The sequence below is a fragment of the Macrotis lagotis genome, chromosome 1 (genome assembly GCF_037893015.1).
Source record: "Macrotis lagotis isolate mMagLag1 chromosome 1, bilby.v1.9.chrom.fasta, whole genome shotgun sequence".
Classification (NCBI taxonomy): domain Eukaryota; kingdom Metazoa; phylum Chordata; class Mammalia; order Peramelemorphia; family Peramelidae; genus Macrotis; species Macrotis lagotis.
This window is the reverse complement of record NC_133658.1, coordinates 460,020,484-460,041,374: the sequence shown is the minus strand read 5'-3', so window position 1 is coordinate 460,041,374 and position 20,891 is coordinate 460,020,484.

The following is a 20,891-nucleotide window of genomic DNA, read 5'->3' as shown; positions in this document are numbered from 1 at the left end:
ACTGTGAGCCAGTTCTCACTTGGAATGCCAGGAAGGGCCAACCTCTCAGTCCCACTGGTCCTGTCCCTAGAGCTACCACAGAAAAAGATGCTATTTAGAGAGTGAAGTCTGGCCCAAAAGATGGCAGTGTTCTTCTGTGTCACTGAGGCTGTGTCTTGAGGCTGAATGAGTACACACTGTTTGATTATCCTCTACTATCCTTTTAGCATTTTGCATTTTATAAAGTAATGAAAATAGGCCTTAGAACTCAGAAGGTAAACTGTAAACTTGCCTCTCTTCTCCCTTGAGGAGTTTCTCCATGTAAAGTCACACTTCATGAAGATAACAGGTTGGTAAAAGTTAGCAAACAAGATGTGTCCTCACTTTAGTAGAAAGTGTGTCATCTGTAAATTGAGGATAACATTGCATTCCCTCCCTCTTTGAGATTTGTAAACTTTTTTATTGTTCAGTCATTTCAGTCATATCTGATTTTGCATGACCCTATTTGGGGTTTTCATGGCAAAGATGCTGGAGTTTTTTTCTATTTCTTTTTCCAGCTTATTTTACAGATGAGGAAACTAAGGTAAACTGGGTTGTGACTTGTCTAGGGTTTCATAACTAATAATATATGAAGCCAGATTTGAACTCAAGTCTTTCTGACTCCAGGTCTGACTGTACCACCTACCTGTCTTTTGTAAACCTTAATGATCCATAGAAAGATGAATCATTATTGATTGATTGAAAATAAAAAAACAAGAGATAAATATTTTATGTATAGATTGTCCTTTATTCTTGAAGATCAAAATAACATCACTATGTTAGAGTCAAGTTACAGTGTGTTTGATCAGACTAATATGAGTTCAGAATGCTCTACCACAAGTCAATCATGAATAGTTCATATGAACATTTGATGTGGATTCTTTAAATTTGTACATCTTGAGTTTCTTTTGAGCTATTTCAATTCTGCTTTAATCACTGTGCCACCTATTTGTCCTACATAATTTTCCATAAGCCCTCATGACTGGGGAAGCTAGGTGGTACAGTGGACAGAGCAGCCCTGAAATCAGGAGGACCTGAGTTCAAATCTAGCCTCAGACACTTAATAATTACCTAGCTGTGTGACCTTGGGAAAATTACTTAACTTCATTGCCTTGCAAAGACAGAGAGAGAGAGAGAGAGAGAGAGAGAGAGAGAGAGAGAGAGAGAACACAAGACACATAAGACCTCACAACTGAGGATATCAAAGACCTTGGTCAGATCTACAAATGTTGTATACAGACTTGTTCGGCTCCTAACATTTCTCCTGGAATTGTTGGGTAGCAAATATACATCAACCATTCCTCAGTCCTTTCTGAAGCCATGGGGACTTTCTGAATTCTGAAGGCCCTCAGGTAAATGACAGAAAGAAAGAAGGAAGGCAGGAAGGGAAGGAGAAAGCAAATAGGAAAGGAAGGGAGGATGAAGAAAGGAAAAGGAGAGAAAGGAGACAGAGACAAGTAAGGGAGATGGGGAGAAAAGAGAGAGAGGGATGAAGGAAGGAAGAAAAGGATGAAAAGGAGGGAAAGAGGAAGAAGGGAAGGGGAGAAATGAACAAAAGAGAAGAAGAAAGAATGAAATTGGAGGAAGGAAAAGATGAAGAATGAGGAGGGGAAGGAAGGAACAGAGAAAGGATGAGTAAGTAAAAGAGAAAAATAACCATTGTGTTTAATATATATCCAACAATCATTATCAAGCAATAAGCATTTATTAAGTATTTGCTCTATGCAAAGCTCTGTGATTACAAAAAGAGACAAGAGATGGTCCCTATCCTTAAGGAGGGATGCCCCCTAAGGGGGGAGATAACAGTAAACAAATATATACAAACAAGCTATATGCCAGATAAATAGGAAATAACTAATAGAGTGTAATCTCTAGAATTAAGAGGACATGGGAAAGACTTTCTGTAAAAGATGGGATTTTAGTTTGGACTTAAATAAAGGGAGCCAGAGAAGCATATAAGGCAAACTGAGGAGAATATTTCCAAGCAAGAGGAATGACTGGAGAAAATACCCAAAGCTGACAGTCTTGTTTGTGGAACAGCAAGTTGGCCATTATCACTAGTTCAGTTAGTGATTGGGAATAAGGTATAAGAAGACTGGAAAATTAAGAAGGGGCTAAGTTAGGAAGGGTTTTTGTATCTGATCCTCCAGATAGGGAACACTGGATTATTGAGTCAGGAAGTGAAATGATCAGACCTATACTTAAGAAAATCATTTTAGTGACTGAATGGAAGATGGATTGGAATGGGGGAGAGACCTGAGGATAGCTAACCTAATAGCAGGATATTGCAACAGTCCAGACATGAGATGATGAGAACCTGTATTAGATGGGGTGACAATGTCACAGGAGAGAAGGGGACTTATACAATTGATAGGCCTTGGCAACAAATTAGAAGATAGGGAAGGGGTGATAGGTAGCAAGGAGTCCAGGAGACTCTTATGTTGCAAGCCTGCTGGACTGGGAGGATGGTGTTTCCTTCTACAGTACTTGAAAGGAAGAAGGGTGGGGTGAGGGTTTACGCTGAAAATTAGTGAATTCAATTTTGGACATGTTAAATTTAAGATGTTTAGTGGACATCCAGGTTGGGATATCTGAAAAGCAGTTGGAGATGTGAGACAGAGAATGAATGGTAAAATAGATAGGAGGACAAGCAGGAGAGATTGGTGCTCCAAAAACCAAAAGAGAAGAGAAATATAAAGGAAAAGAGGGTAATCATCAATGTCAAAGGCTACAGAGGTGTCAAGGAGAAAAAGGTCATTGAATTTGGCATTTAGGAAATCATTGATGGCTTTGGAGAGTATAATTTTGGTGGAATGGCAAGGCTGAAAGCTGAATTGTAAGGGCAAAGTCAGAGAAAAGATGCTAGAGGCACAGAATGTAAATGGCCTTTTTAAGGATTTTTAGCTACAAAGGGTACTAGAGATACAGGACAATAGTTAGCAAGGATGGAAGAATCAAGTGAGGACTTTTTTTCAGGATGGGGGAGATATGGGTATGTTTGTAGCTAACAGGGAATGAGCCTGTAGAGAGGGAAGATTGAAAATAAGCAATAGAGTGGTAATGACAGAGGGAGGCAATCTGTTGGAAGAGATGGGATGGAATGGGGTCATTTAAACAAGTAGAGATGTTGGCTTGGCAAAAGGTAAAGCCACTTCATCATGTGAAATGGGGTAAAGGGAGAGATAATGGTAGAAAGCATCCAAGTGACAGGAGATAAGTAAGAGGAGATCAGAGAGATCTCATGGTAAATAGCTTTGGTTTTTTTCCAGTAAAATATGAGGCAAGGATCTCAAGTATGAGGGAAGGGGGAAGGAAGAGCTATGGGAGATTTGAGGGAGGATGAAAAAGTTTGGAGAGTAGGATAGAGAGTTGATAGGAAAGGTACAGTAGGATTATCTATCAGAAGTGAGGGCCCAGGTAAAGTTGGGAGGTCATATTTAGTTTTTTTTTTTTTTTTTAGATTTTTCAAGGCAATGTGGTTAAGTGGCTTGCCCAAGGCCACACAGCTAGGTAATTATTAAGTGTCTGAGGTCACATTTGAACTCAAGTACTCCTGACTCCAAGGCCAGTGCTCTATCCACTGCGCCACCTAGCCGCCCCCAGGAGGTCATATTTTGTACAAGGAAAATGGCCTTGAGGGATCAAGGGTTTGGAGGTCAAGGTGTAGATGAAGAACTAGATGCTTTCTAAGGTGTTTTCTAACTTAGATTATATGTAGGCAGCTTGAAGTGGATAGAGATCAAGACTTGGAAGTCAGAAGACTTGAATTCAAATTCTGTCTCAGATACTCACTAGTTCTGTGACCCTGGATATTGAGGGCTAGCTCCTGAGAGTGATTTACACATACTTTTGGTGACCTTTGCCATCGGAGATATGTATATATTCTTGCTCATTAAACGGATTTGTTGTCTCTCCAGTGAACTCTGACCTGAGACAATCTGTGGCTCTGGAGGTGTTTGTAGGAGGCTTTTCTGATAAGGAAGTCTGCAGATTTCTAAGCATAAATATTGTCAACTTACCCAGGAAATTGCGTAACTGGGTCTCTTAACCTGTCATTCCTGAGATAAGTTTTTGTTATAACAGTCTGAGTATTCGAGAATAAACCAGCAGAGTTTGTATCATGTCCTTATGTGTACATCTCTGTTTGACCTGACTCTCAAGTCAATGTTCAGACACACACCAGAATTATCACTGGTGATAACTGATGCCCAAAATGGGATGAACCTGGAGGGGAATCAGTCTTGAAAGGAAAGACATTGTCTCAACATCCTGTGGGTCAAAGAAAGAGTGCTCTAAAGGAACAGCAGGCATTGAGGTAAATTTTTTTTTTCATCAGGTCTAAAATAGAGAACATAAAAATGGGACAGGGATAGTCTAAGAATAGAGGACATTATGTGAAAGTGCTAAAGCAGGTAGTTAAAGAAAGAGGCTTGTTAATAACAACAACAAAACAATTAGAAGAATTTAATGAATGTATCTAAAAATGTTGGTTTCCAGAAGAAGGAGTAATTAAGTACTGAAAAATGGAAAACTGTCGGGAAGCAGATGAGTGAACATTTTAAACGGGAAGGTCAGGAAGCATTTCCTATAGGAGTCTTTTCATTGCAGAACATTTTAAAAATCTGTCTGACTCCACCTGGAGATGTTCCTTTGGCTCAGAGTATATTAAAAGTATATTCAGCAGGAAGATAAGGGTAAAAAAGAATGGTGGATTTTACCTTCAATGCTACTTCCTCTTAACTTTGATAACCTACCTTCTGCTCCTTTATGGTCTGAAGAAGAAAATGTTAACAGAAATAAGGGGCATGTAAATGTTGCTCAAAAAGCAATAGATAAAGTAGAGGAAATTCCATGGGACATGAGAGAGTTATTGTTCTCTTTTCCCGTGCTTGAGAGACCTGATTCAAAGATTCCAAGGATTGTTTTGAGAGAATATGATAATTTAAATTTTAAAACATTTAAAGAATTAAACTCAACAACAAATAATAGCCTATGTTTTAACTATGATAGAAATATTAGACAAATATTAGCCCGAGAAGATTGGACTAAGATAGCAAAAACTACTCTTACACCCGGAGATTACTTAATATGGAAAACTGAAGTTTTTGAGAATTGTACTAGTCAGACTAAAAGAAATGAAGCAGCAGGGTAAAGAACAACATTTGAAATGCTCTCTAGCACTGGTCCATGGGCAAAAGTAAGTAAACAAACTGGGTACAGCTTACAAGCATATCAGCAAATATCCATTGCTGAAAAATGGGCATGACTGAGATTGCCTGAAAAAAGAAGGAAGCAGTACTCCATTTGCAAAAAATAAAACAAGGAGCAAATGAAGATTTTTGCACAATTTCTTGCTAGGCTGCAACAAGCAGTTCAAAGGGGTGTGAGAGATCAGAAGCTTGTTTCCTCATGGTTTGTTTATCTAGATCTTGAAGTTAACTGAGAAAGGAATTAAGAAAAAGCACTAGATAAGAGAGAGAAAATTGTTTCATGAAGACTTGATAAAATAAAATAAAACAAAACAAAATAAAATGTTAAAAATGTTAAAAAGGGAATTTATTTGAAGTTATAGAAACAGAGAAAGTGACAGTAAGTATTCTTAGATGAGAAAGGTATGTGTTAAATAAACAATTACAAAAGAAATGCTATTTGGCATTAAGGAAGTTTTGAAGAAGTAAATTTCAGAAAGACAAGATAATCAGGTTCATTTTAAAGTACACAATTTGATTATTACAGGAAATAATGGGACAATTGAGGACTTAAAAATAGAATATTCCCCTTCCAGAAAAGATTTAGGGCTGTTCCTTTGAAAAAGAAGTTATTTGGAGGGGCGGCTAGGTGGCGCAATGGATAAAGCACAGGCCCTGGAGTCAGGAGTACCTGGGTTCAAATCCGGTCTCAGACACTTAATAATTACCTACCTGTATGGCCTTGGGCAAGCCACTTAACCCCATTGCCTTGCAAAAACCTAAAAAAAAAAAGTTATTTGGTTTATCCGAAGCTGAAAGGGGATAGGGGATATTCCAATTAGGCTGAGGGAGTTTTGAGTGACTGCCTTCTCAAAAGTTATAATTATTTATAGTTAAAATCAAGAAGTGTTAGATATCAAAACCTTTGAATGGAAAAATGTATTGTGAAAAATGGAATGTTCTCTGCATTTTTCCTCTGGTTTCTTGGAGATTTGTCACCTTTGGTGGATGTTTCTTTTGTGTTCCTGCCAGTGTGTGTGCATTTATCTGGTATCCTGTTGGTTTTTGTCTTTGTGTAATGTTTAAAAGGAGAGTAGGGTGGGGTTTCCCTGGATTTGGGGGGCCTCTCTGGTTCTAAATGCTCTGCCTTTGTTTAAGTGACTATATGTGTTTGCTTTAAAATACAGGCAAGAGAGAAGCTCTCAGCTGTCTCTCAGACATGCTGTTCTCTGAGTTCTGATTGGCCAATCTTTCCATTCTCTCTCTCTTTTCAAAATTACATCTTTTTTTCCAAAATTCATGATTGACGCCAAAAAAAGGAGAATTTCCTGAAAATCATGTTGTTTTTGGTGGAGAAGGGGTTTTATTATTTTCTCTTATTTTCTATTGTCTCTTTTCTGGTCTGATAGACTAATAGAATTTTACTTACTGATTTGGCAAATTATACTTATAAGAGACCTAGAAGAAATTGAAATTGTCCCTAAAATTATTTTTGGGCTGGTCTTAATTAGCATGTCAAATATATATGTATGTATATATATATATATAATATAAAAAATTTGGGGGGTGAGCAAGGAATGATAAACAATAAAGGTAAATAATTAATGTTTACTATCTTGCTATCTCAAAATGTGAGGAATCTCTAATTCCCAGAACATCATTTTATCAGTAAGGATAGAAAGCTTTTTTAAGTTAGAACACTGAGAAGTTAGAACAGCACTGACACAGAAAAGAAGGATTTGCAAACTTTTGTATTTTGAAAAGGAAAATAATTTAAGGTGATTTTGAATATGAGTTTGGAATTTATAAGATTATTAAGAGAACTATAAAGAAAATCTTGTAATCATAAAAAGGGATTTTAGAAACATCTGGTCTCAAGAAATTTTTATGTATTATAGAGTTTTAGGGAGTAAAAGGAATATATATTAAATCGAAATGTGTTATGTAGAATTAGTAAACTTTGTATAAGAACAGAGTCAGGTAATTTTTTGAAATGTTAAGATTTTGTTACGATAACAAACAATGATTGAATTAAAGTATCATCCATCACTTTTGTAAAGATTTGTTATAAGAAAATTGGAGAATACCTTGCCAACAAGGTTATTTCTCTCAAGGTCTTTTGGCCCAGAGAGATTGTGAAAAACTGTGCTCTTCCATCTAGTGTTTCTTAAAGGGAATATTTATATGTAAGATCAAAGTAACTTATTTAATATTTGTTATTTAAGAAGAAGAAATTATATAGGTATCCTGTAACCCTGGAATTGGTAAAAGTTTTGCATTAGAGTTTTTGAAATTATTATATATATAAAACTAAATTCATAGAATCTTATTTCCTTTTTGAAAATAGGAGTGCATTTGAACAAGAGAAAAATAAGCTTATAAAACAGAGATGTGAAAGATATTATGTGTTACAGATGTTTAGTTATAAGGTTAACTTTAAGAGAAGGAGATGTTAGCATGTTTCATGTAAGTTAAGCATTTAATGTTTAATTTTAAAGAAGCAAAAATGGTAAACTTAGAAGAAGGTTGTATTGGGAAGTATAGCTTAACTGCAATTATTTCCAATAATACTAAATAACTGTGAGAGGCTTTGAAAAATGATTGGGAAATTGAAAATTATGTAACCCATAGTTACATAATGAGCAAGATGTTGAAAAGTTATATGATCTAGTTTGTCAGTATAAGGTATTTTATTGTAATGATATCAAAGTCTGGAGTTAATGATTGATTGCTTTGTAGAGGTAATGGGGGAAATGCCCAAAGTTATGAACTTCCGAGTTTCCTGAAAGTTTTTTTAGGTTTTTTTTTTGGCAAGGCAAATGGGGTTAAATGACTTGCCCAAGGTCACACAGCTAGGTAATTATTAAGTGTCTGAGACCAGATTTGAACCCAGGTACTCCTTACTCCAGGGCTGGTGCTTTATCCACTGCGCCACCTAGCTGCCCCAAGTTTCCTGAATTTTTTAAACAATGTGATGGACCTTATTCTAGACCTGTAGATCCAAGCATAAATGCAATAATAGAAAAGAAATTACAAAACTCCTTTTATATCAAAACAAAAGAACAAATTATATGCCCAATTAATGGTATTAAAAGAATAACTACAAACCCTTAACATTTTTACATATATTAAGTTTAGTTATCATGTGGTCAGATGCACAGAAACAGCTTTCATTAAACAGCACTGATGAAGAATTATATTAACTCTTTAAAGAGTTACAAGAATATCTATAAGAGATAGATATAATCCTTTTTTATTGAACATATAAATTCCCACACTGGATTGCCTGGGCCTATATATGAAGGTAATCAAAGGGCTGATCAATTAACCCTTCCACTTCTTATAATTTTAGTAGAAGAGCAAGCTAGATAGTCTCACAAAAATTCACCTGAATGCCTCTTTACTAAGGAAAGAATTTAAATTCACCAGAGAGCAAGCTAGGAATATAGTACTATCCTGTCAACTATGCATTCCATATTTACCTACCCCTCCAAATTATTCTAAGAATCCTAGAGGACAGGTTCCTAATGAATTGTGGCAGATGGATGTGACTCATTATGCATCTTTTGGTAAAATGATATTCATTTATGTTACTGTGGATACATTTAGTTCATATACAATGGCAACAGCACAAAGTTCAGAGGCTACACAGCGTGTTATTGATCATTTATTCCATTGTTTTTCTATTGCAGGGATACAAAAATCCATAAAAATAGATAATGGCCCTAGTATACTTCTATGGCATTTAAAAAATTCTGCCTATATTACAATATAAAATATATTGCAGGCATTGTCTATAACCCCACTGGTCAAGCTTTAGTAGAAAGAAAACATAAAGATCTTAAGAGATTTCTGGAAGTGCAAAAGAAGGGGGCAAAAAGGGCAAACAAAAGAGGAGAATAAATCTTGCCTTATATGGCATGAATTTTTTTAACATTGAATGATAATTAATACCTGCAGAAAGATTTTTTAATAATGATATGCCACATGAAGAGAAGGGCATGGTCATATGGAAGGACCTTAAGGCATCAACAACGAAAATTACTGGATCAATTATTGACCTGGGGTTGAGGGTATGCTTCTGTTTTGTCCACAGATGGAGAAAGTATCAGGAAACCAGAAAGGAAAATCAGACCATGTAGACCAGATGAATCAAGTAATACAGAAAATGAATAACTTATATTTAAGAAATCAAAAAAGAAAAGAGAAGAGAAGGAAGTATAGACCAAGCAAGAGGAGGGCACAACATGGACTTATGGGACAATTTATGATGCTTACATTGCTAATGAACAATTTGGGGGACTGTAAAAGGAATTGAGCATTGAATTTATGTTTAAAACCCTCCATGGGCAACTACTCTACAATGGGGAGAGAATATGACTGAAATTGTATTAATAGGGGAAACTATAAATTATTTAGGATATAGCAAAGTTCCTACTGGAGATCTAAAAGAAGAGATGCTGAGAAGAGAAGTTAGGCATAATTTTTCTGGTTTAAATACTATGACACCTATATATTTTTGTAAAAGTGTACTGTTGAACCTTGTATTAAATTAAGTAAAACTAATCAATCAAATCATACAAATATTTATAATATGGGAGCATTTAGGACCTTAGAAATATCAGGCGTTCTATTTGTAGAAAGTACTGAAGATAGAAAGATATTTCCTACAAAACCTCTTTGTTTAAATTTCCATGCTTGGGATTTCAAATATGAACGTTTTTCTACCCTGGGTTGCCAGTTATACCCCAAATAGAAGAATTTATGATCATACCATTTTGCTACAAGTGTGGGATTCTCCTGATAGACTTATTCCATGTGATATTTCAGGTTATATTAAGCCAATTATATACCCAGAAATAGGGTTAGCTAATTCAGAGATACAAAAGGCTATGGCAGTAATAGATGAGATAAGGTATAAGGAATGGAATAAGATGTTGGGCAAAATATCTTATGCAGAAAAGAAATTATCTGTGACTGCACGCACAGGACCAGATATTGCTTTCATGATAGGATCTTTCAAAAGTGTCTATATTATCAGAGAAAATGGGGGGTATAATTTTAACTGTTACAATTGTACTATTTGAGCATGTGTAAATAAGGAAGTGATGGATGATAATGTTGTTTTCATGATATTGAAGTATTATATCAATGTCTGTGAAATTCCTGTATAGAAAGGTGTCCCTGATGTCCTTCTGGGCCCTGAGAAACTCCTTAGAAATATAAATTTGGCTATGTGCCTTTGGGTCTGAAAATAAGTGGACAGGACCCAAATGCTTGACCCTGGGGGTCATGGATATTCCATAAATTTGAAATATCAATATTTGTGTAATCCCTGTATGGAAGCAGTCCTTGACACCTTCCTAGGACTCGAGAAACTTCTCAGAAATATAACTTTTGCTGGTCACTTTTGGGTCTGAAAGTAATCTGACAGGACCCAAGTGCTTGACCCTGGGGGTCACGGATATACCAAGAATTTGTCTAACATTCACATAGCACCCTTGTTAGATTAATTATCTTGCTGTATCTGTAAAATTCCTGCCTTCTCCCAAAACTGCCTCTCCTTCCCCCAGATGCAGCTGGCACCATAAGATAGTAAATTTTTACTCCCTCAAACCTGTGGGAAACTCATGAATATGTGACTCCCTCCATCTCAGAAAACATGTTTAGACATAACAGAAAGATCCTGACCCTTTCCCACTCTGTCCAGCCCCCATCTATACTTAGCCATATGTTTACATATGTTTGTAGTAGTATGACAAGAAAATATATCTAACTGCTGTCTTTGCTTCTGTATCCTGCTTGCTCTCAGTACCCCCCTTCAAAACACTATAAAAACCCTATCCTTTGAACACTCAGGTACTGTCTGATTTGGGTACTTTTCATCCAAGGCAGTCCCTGGGAAATTAAAGATCTCTAGTCTTATCAAATTTTGGTCTCTGTCTCACTCTTTGGGTTCAGCAATATGACAACCAAAATTTGCTATAATACCCACCAAGGTAAGTCTGCTATATGTCTCCTGCTTATGAGTTCTTAGAAAAGATATTAAAGAGAATTAGGCAAAAGAGATGTGTTAGTTGCATTGTGTTTGGAATATTAAATGTTTTGGCGACCATTGTGGCAGTCACCTTTACAGTTATTTCAGTACAAGTGGGAAATAAGGAAAAAATAGAAGCTAAATATATTAAGAATTATCAGAAAATGTTACTAGAGCATTAAAGGCTCAGGAGAGAATTAATGAAGATCTTTATCATTTGATTAATGCATTACAAACCTCTGTAATGAATATGTGATAATGTGGATGCAATAAAAATGAGATTACAATTGCAATGTGATTAAAGATTTTCTTCTATATATATTACTCCTCTAAAATATAATTCTTCACTTATTCCATGGGTTAATATAAAAATCATTTGAATGGAATATGGTATAATGATTCTATAACTATGGATATAAATCAATTGCATAACATTGTTAATGATATTGCATTGGCACTTAGAATGGAAATGGATTCAGGTATTGATAATTTGTTTAACTTTGTTAATAGGTTTCATCCTTTTCATTTTATGAACCTATTAGTGAGCATGCTTCTTGTTATCTTTGTGTTATTATTGATATTGTGTATTATTCCCATTTGTCTCAAATGTCTTTTTGCTCTGGGACAAAATATAGATGTCCTAACACACTGTCTAAAGCTTCAGCATGCCTAAGAAGGGGGAATCTGTTGAGAGCTAGTTCCTGATAGTGATTTACACATATTTTTGGTGACCTTTTCCACCAGAGATATGTATGTATTCTTGCTCATTAAATAGATTTGTTGTCTCTCCAGTGAACTCTGACCTGGGACAATCTCTGGCTCTGGAAGTGTTTGTAGGAGGTTTTTTCTGATAAGGAAGTCTGCAGATTTCTAAGGATAAATATTGTCAATTTACCCAGGAAATTGTGTAGCTGGGTCTCTTTTAACATGTCATTCCTGAGATAAGTTTTTGTCATAAAAGTCTGAATATCCAAGAATAAACTAGAAGAGTTTGTATCACAATCTTATGTGTACATCTCTATTTGACCTGACTCTCCAGTCAATGTTCAGACACACACCAGAATTATCACTGGCAATATCTGCACAAGAACTTGACCTCTCTTGGCCTCAGGAGCACACTGCTATTGAGTGCCTGAATCCAGATTTGAACTCAGGTAGATGGATCTTCTCAACTCCAGGTCCAGTCCTCTGTCCACTGCACTACATAGCTTCCCATATATCATTTATTTTTCTTCTATTTTTGTTTTTTAAAATTGAATTTCTTTTTAAAGTATATTTATTGTCATCTTTATTACTATTATTATTATTATTATTAAAATCATTATTTATTATCATCTTTATTTCCCAATGCATTTTTCTTTTCTCCTTCCTGGAGAAGAATTCCTCAAAGAATAAAAGGTGGGGGGAACTAGTGTAACAAACCTAACCAGACTGAAAAGGTATGAGATAAAATATTTCATTCAGAGATGCATGATCATTCACAAACCTTTAGAAAGAGGTGAGGGGTACCTTTTCATTACTCTTCTTTTGAGATAAGCTTGATGTTCATAATTTTGAAGCATTCAATTTCAATTGTTTTGGTTTTATTCTTTCCATTTACAATTGCAGAAGTCATTGTAAAAGTTTTTTTTTTCTGATTCCATTCATTTTATTTTGTCATTGACAAGTAAATTACTTCTAGAGTCAAATAGTTTGCCTCTGTTTATACAAATCATCCCATGATTTTCTGAATTTGCTTCCAGTTTTTGCTAATATAAATATTTTGGTTTAGGCCTTTTTAAATCATTGAGCTTCTTGGGTTCTAGCAGTGAGATTTCTAGGTCAAAGTGAATGAACATTTTACTTACCTTCTTAATCTAATTTCAAATTGCTTTCTAGTATGAGTGGATCAATGAACAGTTCCACCAACAATATTCTTATCTTTCTATACCCCCTCCAATATAGACTATTCTCATCTTTCATCATTTTTACAAATTATAGGTGCAAGTAGTTTTTATTTCTATTTCTCTTATTATTAATGATCTGGTACAATTTTTCATATGGTTGGTAATAGTTTTCACTTTTTGGGACTATTTATCTATTAGGGAATGACTTTTGATCTTATGATTATATTATTTGCCAATATATCTTAGTTATTAGGCTCTCGGGATTTTTTGAATGTTATTTTATTTTTTCAGTTGCCTGCAAAGATAGTTTTCAACATTCATCTTTTTGTAAGTTTTTGAATTGCACAATTTTTTCCCTCCCTCTCCTTCTTCCCCCTTTCCCATGACAGCAAGTAGTCTGATATGGGCTATACATATACAATCATCTTTAACATATTTCCATATAAGTCATATTGCGAAAGAAGAATCAGAACTAAAGTGAGGGGGAAACCATGAGAAAAAAACACAGCATAAGACAAGTTTTAAAAAAGTGAAAATAGTATGCTTTAGTCTGCATTCAGACTCCAGTTGTTTTTTTTTCTGGATGTGAATTATGGTTTCCATCACAAGTCTTTTAGAATTGTACTTGATCACTGAATTGATGAGAGGAGCTAACTCCTTCATAGTTGATCATCACACAATGTTATTGTTAATGTATACTTTGTTCATCAGAGATATTTGATACAAAGAATTCCCTCTCTTCCACCCACTAGTCAACTGCTTTATTTTTTTTATCCTGTTATAATAATAGCCTTAAAGGGTTTTGTTATTGTTCAGTCATTTCAGTTAGGTCCAACAATTCATGACTTTATTTGAGGTTTTCTTGGCAAAGTACAGGAGTGGTTTGCCTTTTCCTTCTTTATTTTCTTTTATAGCTGAGGAACTGAGGTAAGCAGGGTTAAATGACATACCCAGGGTCATACAGCTAATAAGTGTCTGAGATGTGGATTGAACTAAGGAAGCTGAGTCTTCTTGCCTCCAGCTCCAACACACTAACCCTAACTCAAAGCTTACCTGGGCACTGAAAAGTTAAGTATGTGTCAGAGGCTGAACTTGAAAACAAATATTTCTAACTCTACCTAATATATCTTATTGCGTCTCAAATTTGTTCTTATAAAACTGAATAGGATAATGGGTTTAGAGCTGGAAGTGACCTTGGAAGTCAGTTAATTTTGCTCCAGCATTTTGCTAATGAGGGAATTGGGGAACAGAGAGGTTTAGTGATTTATAAGCTCCTTGAGAGTAAAGAGCATTTAATCCTTCATAATAATATTCCGAGCCCCAAGCACATAGTTGGTGTTTAAAAAAATGCTTCTTGTTTAATTGGTTACTCAAAATCACACAAATAAAGAAGTGAGCCAAGAACAGAATTCAAGATTTCCAAATCTGCTCTTAACATATAACTATGATTCAAATCTAGCTATATATGGAGTTCTAACAATGACAAATTTTCAATGGAGTCTCTCTTGTGCAATTATGACTCTGAATTTTATTGTATGCTTTTAGATTGATCAATTGATAGATAAATAGACAAAGCATTTCTTAAGTATTTATCTTACTTAGCCAGGCAATTTGTTAAGACTGATGATATAAATACCAATAAGTAAGAAATCTTTTGCCTTCAAGAAGGATAAATGGTAGAAAATAATTTATAAGAGGGAAAGTGTACGGGTTAGGGTAGTACAGAGTAAAAAAGTCTAGGAAGTGAGGTGACAGTTTATCTAACCAAGATAGAGTCAAACTGGCCTTTGAAAGCTCAGGATAGTTCCAGGAACAAATCATTTTATCTTGGATTCAGAGCTGGAAGGGACTTAGTCTGATTCCATCTAGTCCAATTCCATCATTTATCAAGAGGGGGAAACTGAGGTCTAGTTAGGTAAGATGACTTGCCCAAAGTCAGGATGTGAACTCAGATGTCATTTTATAGTTAAGGCTTGAAGGAACTGAGAGTGACACAACCAGTCAGTGTCCAAGCCATGGTGAAGTCTCTGTAAAATGATGATGATACTTATAGTACCAAGCTCCCAAAGTTCTTACAAAGAAAGGTCTCAGAAATTTTAAAGTGCTGTATAGATTTAAGGAAGGAGTTTTCTCAGCAGATCCTCACTAAAGTAAATGTCTTAACTAAAGGTGCAAATATTGGTGATAAAAGTCCTAGTCTTGTATTGGACTATAAATTTCTTTATGAGGAACTGATGACATAGTTTATGTGAAAAAAAAATAAAGTCCCTTACAGGGCTAAGACATTATTAGGATGACAAATGCCTAAGTGTGCCTGGCAGGCTGCCAAATAAAGTCTGGTTCCTGCTTCTTTCCAAAAGCTCCCATGAAAATATAATGATGCTAAGTGATGCTGGACAGGTCATAGAAGAGGAAGCAACAGTCCTCAGCAATCTACCTCACAGACTCATGTTTCTCACTGTTGTTTTAAGTTAGAAGATGCAGCACTTTATTATTATTATTATTATTATTATCATTATTTTGGGATTAGTGGGGGCAGTGATTGGTACTCAGTACTCAATCTCAAATTGATATTTTTTCTGAATCCATCCTGCTTAAGACTTGGCAGGAATTCTCACCTTGGAGCTTCCTAAGGATCTTGCTAAGAACCACCTTCCCTTCCTTTTTCCCTCTGTTAATGAGTATTCTTGTTGTTCCTTTTCTCATTCTCAGATCTGGCAAGAATTAGAAACTGACAACACTAAGTTTCCTGGCTGGTTAGGAGCTTATTTTGCAAATATATGGGATTAAAGAGAGAATAAGGCTCAGTTATGTACTGGGGAACAGGTACAGGGAGCCAAGTATTCTCTTAGCTTTCTCTGACAAGATGATAGTTTTAATAATGATGATGATGAAAATAATATCTGAAATTTACATATGGCTTTAATGTTTGCAAAATATTTTATATAGATTATGTCATTTTTATCCTCCTTAGCAATCCTGGGGGGATAGGTATGAACCACTGTTATTATTAAACTCATTTTTCAGATGAAGGAAATAAGAATCAAGACATGCCTATGACCACACAGCAAGTAAATGTCAAAGGCAAGATTTCAATTTATCTTCCAGAGTTCAAGTACATCACTTTATCCACTAGGCTAAAATAAGGTCATCCTTGATAAGTCTAATTTTGAAAACTGATTTTATAGGACTGAGTTATGTTTCCTTGGATTATTAGCTATCCTAGACTAGGGGCTTTGTGTTGTTACTGTTGTTATTGTTGTTTTTTTTTCATTTGTCTCTTGGTTCCTTCAGGGTGTACCTCCTGCAGTTGAGGCATTTGCATTTCAACAGTGGTCAAGCTTCAAGTCAAATGACCTGAAGTCCCACGTGTAGAATTTCAAATATTGGGGAGCTGGATAGAGAAATGCTTAGGAGGAAACTTGCTATTATGATTCCTTACAGCACCTTCTGGCATGGATGATACTGACATTGGTTGAATTAGGATCTGAGTTAGAAAGATCCCTGATGAGGGTATGATAGACAGTGCTACAAGGAGGTTTCATTTATCCCTCTAGCATGCTCTTGGGCAGAGAGCCTGTTACTATATGTATTTCCCTGAAACATACTCTGGTTAGAAGTCAGACATCTAGCCTTCAAGGGTCCCTAACAACCTGACAGCAACCTGTGTGTGAGAGGCTTTCTAATGGATCTGAGCACTATGGGTCCATTTTTATGGTCTATGTATATTTGAAGGTGATGTGAAGGGGGCCCAGGTCAACTGGAAATGTTATCCTTTAGGGAGAGAACTGCCATCTGCCACAAACAAATCTGTCCCAGGAAAGTCTATCTTGTTTTCTTTAAAACTCTAGATTTAAAAAACAAAACAAAACAAAAAACCAACCTGGGTAGCTGTGGCATAAAGTATCTTGAGTCAATTTCAGGGATATCTGAAAAAAATCCTGATGATCCAGAAATCCCATCCTAACCTCAGTTGGATGCTGAAATACCCCCCTAAATTTCATGAATGTTCTCAGATTAAGCCTTTAAGGGTAAATAACAGACAGGACATCAGAGTTTAGTCAAAAAAGCAAATTGTGGTATCATATTTCTCTGCTACTTGGTTACATCTGTCATAGAAATTTTAGTCTGAAATAGCACTGTCCAGTTCACATTTCTTGATATGTCTTCCTGAGGCTCTTCATTGTGCAGTTTCCCTGACTCTAGATCATTGGTTTCCAAAGTGAGAATGGAGACCTGATCCCAAGAGTACTGTGATCAACCAGTCTGTGAGAAGAATCATTCTACTCCTATCATTTTGTCTGCAACTGCCTTTTGTGTGCTTGTTTGCAAAACAACAGTACCCCAATTCACTTACTGTAGTTCAACAGTTTTGTACTCTGCCTCCTGATACACCTGACCTCTTATGCTTTGATATTTGACCTTTGAGACATGCAAAAAAAAGGTGAACTTACAAAATACCCTGTTTCCTCCATCCAGTGTGTCCACATCCTGCTTCCACTGACTTTTGACTGTCACTGAATTCCTGCTTGGTTGGACTCAGTGCTATAGAGCAGTGATGAGTGAATTAGACCCTCTTTCTTGCCATGTGTAGTTCCAACCTAATCACACTAGATCTTCCAAATTTCCCTATTTCTGAAAAAGACACCACTATCTTTCTAGTCTCCCAGGTTCTCAATCTCCTCTTTATTCTTAACTCTTCACTCAGCTGAAACTTCTTGGTCCACAGTTATCAATGAGCTCCTTAAAAAATAATCTTTTTTAATTGATCTTTTATTCTTATATCACTTGCATTTCCTTCCGTATTTCTCCTCCTCTTCCAGAATGTCAGTTTTGTTTTTTAAAAAAAGAATTTAATAAGCAAGAGGAAGAGGAAAAAAATCAGCAGAATCCTTCAACACGTTGAAAAATTTCCAATGATCTGACAAATCTGATGGCATTTCCTCGTCTTTATCCTTGATCTCTGCAGTGTTTGACACTGACTACTCTCTCTCTTCCTGGATATTCACTTTTATTTTTTCTTCTCTGAATTTCAGAAAACAATGTAATTGTGTCACCTGTAAAAACTTATAATTTAAAAAAATTTAAAAAATTAAAAACTGAAAAACTATTAGTTAAATCTTCCAGATGAAGAGTTTCAATGGTTAATTAAACCATTAGTTAAAATTATAAAAGTGAAACACCTTCTAAATTAATTTGTAATAACAACTGGTTTGATTGACATCAGGGAAGACAGAAATGTACTAGTTGAATTTCAGCAAAAACCCTTGTATAATTGGGGAGGTGGTACTTACAAATGAGTATCATGATTTAGTAAGTGAAGATAGTAACACTTCTTTCATTTGAGTCTGTGAATTATCTTTTTCAGCTCTAACAGCCCTGAAAACCAATTATTAAAATTTAACTGAACTTAGAACCAGATCTTTGACTTACTGTATCACAAATTTTGAAACCATGATCTTAAAAAATTATGAAACAGATGATCATATTTCTCTCATTAAACAGTAAAAATAATATTACAGTAACACTCTTGAAAGGCAGTTTGTATTTACTTAGGATCTTCAAACTTATATGAGATTTTTTTCAACTCCATCTTAGTCTTTTTATTTTGCCATTACTAGTCTAAAGATTATTCTCCCAGGCAGATAAAAGAGAGACATAGTTAATAGTTTTGCCTTCTCTGTGTTGTTATTTTTCATTTACCCATTGATCCTAAACATCTTTCTTATCTCTTCTCTGATTCTCTTCTTTTTTCCCCAAAGGGAAAAAAGCTTCTCTCATTTTTATTGTTCTAGTATTCTTCGTGTACCTTGACTTGTTTTGAGTACTCCTGAAACTATTGTTTTTTTTCTCCCCATTGCTCAGTATCTTTTTTTGAAAGGTTTTATTTATTTTCAGTTTTACAATTTTTGCCCCAATCTTGCTTCCTCCCTCCACCCCCCACAGAAGGCAGTTTGTTAGTCTTTACATCATTCCCATAGTATGAAATGATCTAAGTTGAATGTGATGAGAGAGAAATAATATCCTTAAATAAGAAACATATAGCATGAGATATAACAGAATTACATAATAAGATAATTTAAAAAAAATTAAATTAAAGGTACATAGAAAATCTTTGGTCTTTGTTCAAACTTCACAATTCTTTCTCAGGATACAGATGGAATTCTTTATTGCAGATATCCCAAAATTGTGCCTGATTGATGCCCTGTTGGTATGAGCAAGTTCATTAAGGTTGATCATCACTCCCATGTTGCTGTTAGGATGTACAGTGTTCTTCTGGTTCTGCTCATCTCACTCAGCATCAGTTCATGTAAATCCCTCCAGACTTCCCTGAATTCCCATCCTTCCAGGTTTCTAGAAGGACAATAGTGTTCCATCACATACATATACCACAGTTTGTCAAACCATTCTCCAATTGATGGGCATTCCCTCAGTTTTAAGTATCTTTTAAAGTACATTAAAAACTTCTGTTTTAATATCACCATCATTTCTGAATATATTTCTCTATTTCTTTGCAAACCAGCTTACAATCATCCATAACAAAGACTTTAAAAGAAAATGAGAATTCAATAAAACCTATTAAAACATCAGCTGAATTTGACAACATAAGCAATATGGAATGAAGGAATTTTTAAAAAGAGCTATTCTTTGGGGCCAAGCTTGGTCATTATAATTACAAATTATTTCTTATACAATCACACTCCTACTTTCATCTCTTTTCACATCCATTGTTTTAGATAACTCCTTCTTTTCCTCTTCAGTAGAATTATGTATATTTATGACTTTAATATTTCATTTGAAGAAGTTTCCCATTTCTCCTAGGACTCACTTCCCCCTACAGAATATTGGGCCAATGGGATTCCAGTTATCCTTTTTTCTGAATCCTTTGATTCCGCCCCCCACACACAAATAAAGGGTACATATACTTAATTTTTCCCCCCTTTTCTTCTCTCCATCAGTGTCTAAGATGGAATGGCCACATTACTTCCTCCCTACCTCTAAGACTTCCATAATTTCTGCATCATACACCATTGCTTCCTTGTTTGTTGGAAAACCTGCTCCCTGTTTTGTTCTTTCTCATATGTCCATTTTTGACAAATAGAATATTCCCACAGATGACTAGATAAATGAAGTCTCCCATCATTACTTTATCACATCTCCATGCCATGTGTTTCCCAAAATATTTCCTACTGATAGTCTTCTACAAAATATTCTCTACTCAATTTTTCCTTCTACTTTCTTTATTTCCCAAAATGAGAATACATTCATGACATGAAATTTTATCTGCCTCACTCCAAATCCATTATTTTTTTAAAAATAAATTGCATTTCCCCAAATCCATATCTCAGTCAAGGGTGTTACTCCACTATGCTTCAGTGTTTCTTTTTTTTCCTAATGAGGTAAACTGTTTCATTTTCTTTTTGAACTGGTCTCTCTATATTGCCTACAATGAAAGCACAAAAGTCACTCACAGTCCAATCTCACTATTAATTTGCACTGAACCTGTTTCTGGAACTAGTTCGCCCCTCTTTAAGCAACCTGGTTTTCAGAACATTCCAAGAGACTTTAGTTAAAGTTTTGATTGAACTTTATCTCGAAACCTGGTTTTTCTAACCATTCTGAGTCCAGTCTCTCATTCTTGGAAAGCTCTCCATTTTCTCACTTCCCTGGTTTCCTTCAAGTCTCAGATGAGACTCCACCTTCCACAGACAGCCTCTACCAATCCCCCCAAATTGGGGGCCTTCCTGCTGTTTCTTTTTC